This window comes from Mauremys mutica, chromosome 1 (genome assembly GCF_020497125.1).
Source record: "Mauremys mutica isolate MM-2020 ecotype Southern chromosome 1, ASM2049712v1, whole genome shotgun sequence".
NCBI lineage: Eukaryota > Metazoa > Chordata > Testudines > Geoemydidae > Mauremys > Mauremys mutica.
This window is the reverse complement of record NC_059072.1, coordinates 153,955,089-153,961,228: the sequence shown is the minus strand read 5'-3', so window position 1 is coordinate 153,961,228 and position 6,140 is coordinate 153,955,089.

Here is a 6,140-nt window from a genome sequence, read left to right as displayed (position 1 = left end):
CCCTCATTCTCTTGAGATGCTGCTCAGGGTGTTGTTAATGCAGAAAAAAGTCTTGTGATTTTATTGTGAGACTTGTGGTGTTTTTCTTAAAGTCCCTGCTGCTGGAATCAGAAGACTGCAGGAGAATCTCAGCTTTCCTTCTCCTTCATCCCCGCCCCGCATACATTTCTAATCCTCCTGGTTGCAGAGAAAACCTTGAAAAAATGAAGTTAGAGCACCCTAAAGATTTCAAAACCAGAAGGCAAAGAAAAAAGGCAACATTTATTATTTAAAACAAAATATCATGATTCTTGGGCCCCGACTCATGATTTTTGCACATTTGGGGTTGATGAACCCCAAATGAACTACAGCGTTTTTCACCAATAGGTCACAATCTGAATCCTGCCCAGCTCAGCAGGGGTTAACAGCTGTTCACATCGAATGGATGTTTGGTGGCCCCTATTTGAGATGAGGCTCACTTCTAGGTTCCACATCATCTCTTCAGACTGTCTCTCACCATGTGATTGTACTGGGCCTAGCCCGATGGCTCCCTGATCTCACTTGGATCCTCTAATTAAAACTCCTGCAGCAGGGGCCAAAATGGCCCTTTTCACTATAAATTTGTGGGAAGTGGCATCGCTGCCATTATTATACACACACTGGGATGAGCAGGAGGAGTTCAAAAATCAGAAGACAGATCAAAACCCATGATTTGATGTTGGGGCTGATCTCATGCTATTTTGGAGTCTGACTTATGATGTTTGAACTTTTGGGATTGGCTACACTATGTTTTTTCAATAGACTTTTAGTATGTATCCAACAAGTTCTTGGAATGCATTGGAGACCATTTTTTATTTCAGAAGGTGGAAAAAACTATTAGGGGAGAGGCTATTCTAGATTTGTTTTTGACAAATAGGGAGGAACTGGTTGAGAATTTGAAAGTGGAAGGCAGCTTGGGTGAAATCATGAAATGATAGAGTTCATGATTCTAAAGAATGGTAAGAGGGAAAACAGCACAATAAAGATAATGGATTTAAAGAAGGCAGACTTCAGCAAACTCAGGGAGTTGGTAGGTAAGATCCCATGGGAAGCAAATATAAGGGGACATACATTTAAAGAGCGTTGGCAGTTTTTCAAAGAGACATTATTAAGGGCATAAGAGCAAACTATCCCACTGCGTAGGAAAGATAGGAAGTATGGCAAGAGACCACCCTGGCTTAACCAAGGGATCATCAATAATCTGAAACTCAAAAAAGAGTTCTACCAAAAGTGAAAACAAGGTGAAATTACAGAGGATGAACACAAACAGATAACACAAGCATGTAGGGACAAATTAGAAAGGCCAAGGCACAAAACAAGATTAAACTATCTAGCAGCACACAGAGTAACAATAAAACATTCTGCAAATACATTAGAAGCAAAAGGAAGACCAAGGACAGGTTAGGCCTATTACTCAACGAGGGGGAAAAAACAATAACAGAAAATGTGGAAGTTGCAAAAGTGCTAAATTACTTTCTTGTTTCAATTTTGACCAAAAAGGTTAGTAGCGATTGGACATCTAACATAGTGAATGCCAGTGAAAATGAGGTAGGATCAGAGACTAAAATAGACAAAGAACAAATCAAAAATTACTCAGACAAGTTGGATGTCTTCAAGTCACCAGGGCCTGATGAAATACATCCTAGAATACTCAAGGAGCTGACTGAGGAGATATCTGAGCCATTAGCCGATTATCTTTGAAAAGTCACGGAAGATGGGGGAGATTCCAGAGGACTTGAACAGGGCAAGTATAGTGCCAATCTATAAAATGGGAAATAAGGACAACCCAGGGAATTACAGGCCAGTCAGCTTAACTTCAGTACTCGGAAAGATAATGGAGCAAATAATTAAGCAATCAATTTGCAAACACCTAGAAGATAATAAGGTGATGAGTAACAACATGGATCTGTCAAGAACAAATCGTGTCAAACCAACCTAATAGCTTTCTTTGGGTATGTCTACACTACAAGAGTAGTTCGATTTAACTTAGGTCGAATTTGTGGATTCGACCTGATGAATTCGAATTTGTGTATCCACACTAAGGACACTAATACGACTTTGTGAGTCCACACTAACGGGGCAAGCATCAACATTGGAAGTGGTGCATTCTGGGCAGCTATCCCACAGTTCCCGCAGTCCCCGCTTCCCATTGGAATGCTGGGTAGAGCCCCCAATGCCTTCTGGGGGAAAAATGTGTCGAGGGTGGTTTTGGGTAACTGTCGTCATTCAACCGTCACTCCCGCCCTCTCTCCTTGAAAGCGCCAGCGGGAACTCTGTTTGCGCACTTTTCTGGTCAGTGACAGCGTGGACGCCACAGCACTGCGAGCATGGAGCCCGCTGCGATCATCGCTGCACTTATGGCCGTTGTCAACTCCTCGCACCTTATCGAACACCTCTTCCACAGTCAGCTGCTGAGAAATCGGGCGAGGAGGCTCCGGCAGCGCGGTGAGGACGTGAAGTGTGAGAGTGGCACAGACCTCTCACAAAGCACGGTATGCCGCGCCGTGGAGATCATGGTGGCAATGGGTCACGTTCATGCTATGGGATGGCGATTCTGGGCCCGGGAAACAAGCACGGACTGGTGGGACCGCATAGTGCTGCAGGTCTGGGATGAATCACAGTGGCTGCGAAACTTCAGGATGCGTAAGGGCACTTTCCTTGAACTGTGTGACTTGCTGTCCCCTGCCCTGAAGCGCCAGGACACCCGGATGCGAGCAGCCCTGAGTGTGCAGAAGCGAGTGGCCATAGCCCTCTGGAAACTTGCAACGCCAGACAGCTACCGGTCAGTAGCGAACCACTTTGGCGTGGGCAAATCTACCGTGGGGGTTGCTGTGATGCAAGTAGCCCATGCAATCGTTGACCTACTGCTCTCAAAGGTGGTGACCCTGGGAAACGTCCAGGTGGTCATAGATGGCTTCGCCGCGATGGGATTCCCAAACTGCGGTGGGGCTATAGATGGCACTCACATCCCTATCCTGGGACCGGCCCACCAGGCCAGCCAGTATATTAACCGAAAGGGCTACATTTCAATGGTGCTGCAAGCACTGGTGGACCATAGGGGACGTTTTACCAACATCTATGTCGGGTGGCCGGGCAAGGTTCATGACACGCGTGTGTTCAGGAACTCTGGTCTGTTTAGACGCCTGCAGGAAGGTAGTTTCTTCCCGGACCACAAAGTAAGTGTTGGGGATGTGGAGATGCCTACAGTGATCCTCGGGGACCCAGCCTACCCGCTAATGCCCTGGCTCATGAAGCCCTATACAGGCGCCCTGGACAGTGACAAGGAGCTCTTCAACTACCGGCTGAGCAAGTGCAGAATGGTGGTGGAGTGTGCTTTCGGACGTCTCAAGGGGAGATGGAGGAGCTTACTGACTCGCTCGGATCTCAGCGAAACCAATATCCCCATTGTTATTGCAGCTTGATGTGTGCTCCACAATCTCTGTGAGAGCAAGGGGGAGACCTTTATGGCGGGATGGGACGTTGAGGCAAATCGCATGGCTGCTGATTACGCTCAGCCAGACACCCGTGCGATTAGAAGAGCCCAGCGGGAAGCACTGTGCATCCGGGAGGCTTTGAAAGCTAGGTTCCTCAGAGAGCAGGGTAACCTATGACTGTCCAGTCTCTTTACAGAGAAGCTGAACCTGCCCCTGTTTCAGTTACTATTGACTTTTTTCAGCGGTTACATACCCCGTTCACCAGGTTTCCCCCCTTCCAACAGACGTTTAAAAATAAAGTTATTGGAACATTTTTAATTAACAAAGTTTTCTTTACTAACAAATTCTCGTTCAAGGGTTCCAACAGGGACGCAGACTGTGGTGGGTACGGTGTGCAGTGATGTACAGACCGCTTCTACACTCGAGGACTGACAGGCTCCTGCTCCTACAGCGGTCTCTGGGGGGAAGACGGTTACCGGAGGGTGTGCAGGAAGGGGTGGGTTTGCAGGAAGGGGTGAGGGGTGTGTGGTAAGGGTGAGTAGGTGTGGGGGGATGATGGCTCTGGCTGGGGCTCAGGGCATCGGAGAGGTTCATGGCTAGGGTGGAAGGGCATGGTAAGGGCAGCCTGCCTTGCCATTTGTGGATGCTAGGCGCTCGGACCCTGGGGCAACATACACCTCCCAGATTGACCTGGGGCAGCAGACACCTCACAGAGTGACCCGGGTGCCTAGTGACTGCACTCTGTGTGTGACCTGCTGTTGATCCTGCCCCCATGTCTGTACCCTGTTAATGGTGGCTGACCTATGCAATTAACAAACCCCTCCCCCCCTTCACACAAAGTCTTCTGCAAAGAAACATGACGGAAACAGTAATGAACAGCAAACTATTTTTAATACTCAACTACACAGTTGGGGGATGAAACTGGGATTTGGCATCGGGTGAGCCAGGAAGGCAAGCAATTCTCATACTTTAGGGAATGAGAGCTGTTTGATACATGAGCGCTCTGCTGGGGTGGAGTGACAGTTTTCACGGCCCCTAGCGCCCCTCCTTCTTGTGATTTTGGGTGAGGGGGGGACAGGACTTTGTGGCGGGGGAGGGCGGTTGCAGATACAGTTCAGGGGGGCTCTCTGCTCCTGCCTGCAGTCCTGCAGAACATCCACAAGGCGCTGGAGCGTGTCCGTTTGCTCCCTCATTAGTCCAAGCAGCGTTTGAGTCGCCTGCTGGTCTTCCTGCCGCCACCTGTCCTCCCGTTCACTGTGTGAGCGCTGCTGCTGAGAGAGGGTCTCCCTCCACTGGCTCTGCTGGGCCGCCTCGGCTCTGGAGCAGGCCATCAGTTCAGCGAACATCTCGTCCCGAGTCTTTTTCTTTCGCTGCCTAATCTGCGCCAGCCTCTGTGAAGGGGATGCCGGGGCAGTTCGGGAAAGAGCCGCAGCTGTGTGATGGGAAAAAGGAAGTGATTTCCTTCCAAAGATACATGTTTGCGAACACTGAACACAGTCTACTCAGTTTCTGTGAACAAGACCATACAGGGCACCTAATCTCATGTGCTCTCAGGACAAGTTCGAATTTTCGGCATTCGCTTTCATTGCCTGGGGTCTTGCACTGGAGATCGGACAAGCGGGGCAGGACAGCAGAATCCGTGTAGCAGCCAGGCCTGGTAAGCCGTAAACTTTAGGCTGCTTAACAGTTAATGGATAGCAGTGCCCTCCTGCTGCAGGCAATCTGGAAAGCATAAAGTCTGACTCTGTTCCAGCCCCTCGCGGCTGTCCCCGGGAAAGATCCCTGTATGCTTTTCCTCTGCAGCCTCCAACACGTGGCTGTTAAACGACGGTCATTGTTATGCAAAGGAAAAGTCAAGCATTCACAATAGTAACATTAAAGTAATTCCCCTAATTAGATGCAGCAGTCGCCGAGCGAGATCACCCTGAGGCGGGTCTCCAGGAGAAACAGAGAGCGAATGCTGCGTGAATCCCTGCACAGACCAGGGCCCTATGCTGCCATGCTGGTCGAGGCGATGCTCCCACTATACCTCAGGATGGCCTGGCGCGGAAGGGTGTGCTTCCACGGAGCACCCAACAAGGCACCTCTCCCCAGGAACCTCTGCGGAGGCTTTTCGAGTACCTCTCAGAGAGCTTCGTAGAACTGTCCCAAGAGGATTTCTGTTCGATCCCTATATGCAGGTTGTAGAGCAGTTTTTAAACTAGAAGATGGGGGAAAGCCGACTGCTGCAGAGGAGCGTGTGGATCGGACACAGACTTCTCTTAGGGGAGAGTCTGATGATAGAGAATCTCCAGGTTATAGTCAGGAGCAGAGGAATGAGAAGTATAATGTAAGGGCTGGATCAGATGATAAACAGTCACATAAAAAAGAATCTGGCACATCAGAAAAAGGCAGGCTAATAAACAGGGACAAGTTTTTAAAGTGCTTGTACACAAATGCCAGAAGTCTAAATAATAAGATGGGTGAACTAGAGTGCCTTGTGATAAAGGAGGATATAGATATAATAGGCATCACAGAAACCTGGTGGACTGAGAACAATCAATGGGACACAATCATTCTGGGGTACAAAATATATCGGAAGGACAGAACAGGCCGTGCGGGGGGAGGAGTGGCACTATATGTTAAAGAAAGTGTAGATTCAAATGAAGTAAAAATCTTAAGCGAATCCACAGGTTCCATAGAGTCTCT